Source organism: Carassius gibelio, chromosome A19, assembly GCF_023724105.1.
Source record: "Carassius gibelio isolate Cgi1373 ecotype wild population from Czech Republic chromosome A19, carGib1.2-hapl.c, whole genome shotgun sequence".
Lineage (NCBI taxonomy): Eukaryota > Metazoa > Chordata > Actinopteri > Cypriniformes > Cyprinidae > Carassius > Carassius gibelio.
The window spans coordinates 11,199,847-11,200,735 of NC_068389.1; positions in this window are offsets into that span (position 1 = coordinate 11,199,847).

Here is an 889-nt window from a genome sequence, read left to right on the forward strand (position 1 = left end):
GTCAGAAGTTATATGGACACAATATTATATTTATCTCACTGTTGTATCGTAACTTTTTTTAATCTCTAACGTCTTAGTGATTTAAAACATTACAAATTATAAAAATAACCTATAGGATAAATAATAATTTCTCCCTTAAACAGGTTTTTTGCATGGTCAATTTAGCTAATTACGCTTGCCCGTATACACAAAGAACAAATACTGTCAACAAAAATTGGCTGAAGCAAATATTGTTTTTATTATTTTGTGCATATTAACACAAAAAAAATATTCAAGAAATATTCAATTTTAAAATAATAAGAAAATGTAAACATAAAGAAGAAGCCTATAATAATAGCCTATATATATATATATATATATATATATATATATATATATATAAATTATATTATTTATCAGTATCCAGCTGATCCAGCTGGGACTCAACACTTCGCTGTGCAACTGGCTGTTGGACTTTCTGACTGAATGACCTCAGGCCGTATTGGCAGCAACACATCCAGCACCATCACACTGAGGCCCCCCAAGGATGTGTGCTGAGCCCCCTCCTCTTCACTCTGCTGACCCACGACTGCACACTGTCACACAGCTCCAACCTCTTTATTAAGTTTGCGGATGACACGACTGTGGTGGGTCTCATTAGCAACAAAGATGAGACAAACTACAGGAGCGAGGTGAGCCACCTGGCCGGATGGTGCAGTGACAACAATCTCTCTCTGAATGTGGAGAAGACAAAGGAGATTGTTGTTGACTTCAGGAGAGCACACACTCAGCACGTTCCTCTGACCATTAATGGTGCGACTGTGGAGTAAGTGAGCAGCACCAAGTTCCTGGGTGTGCAAATCACAGAGGACCTCTCCTGGACTGACAACACTGCAGCACTGGCCAAGAA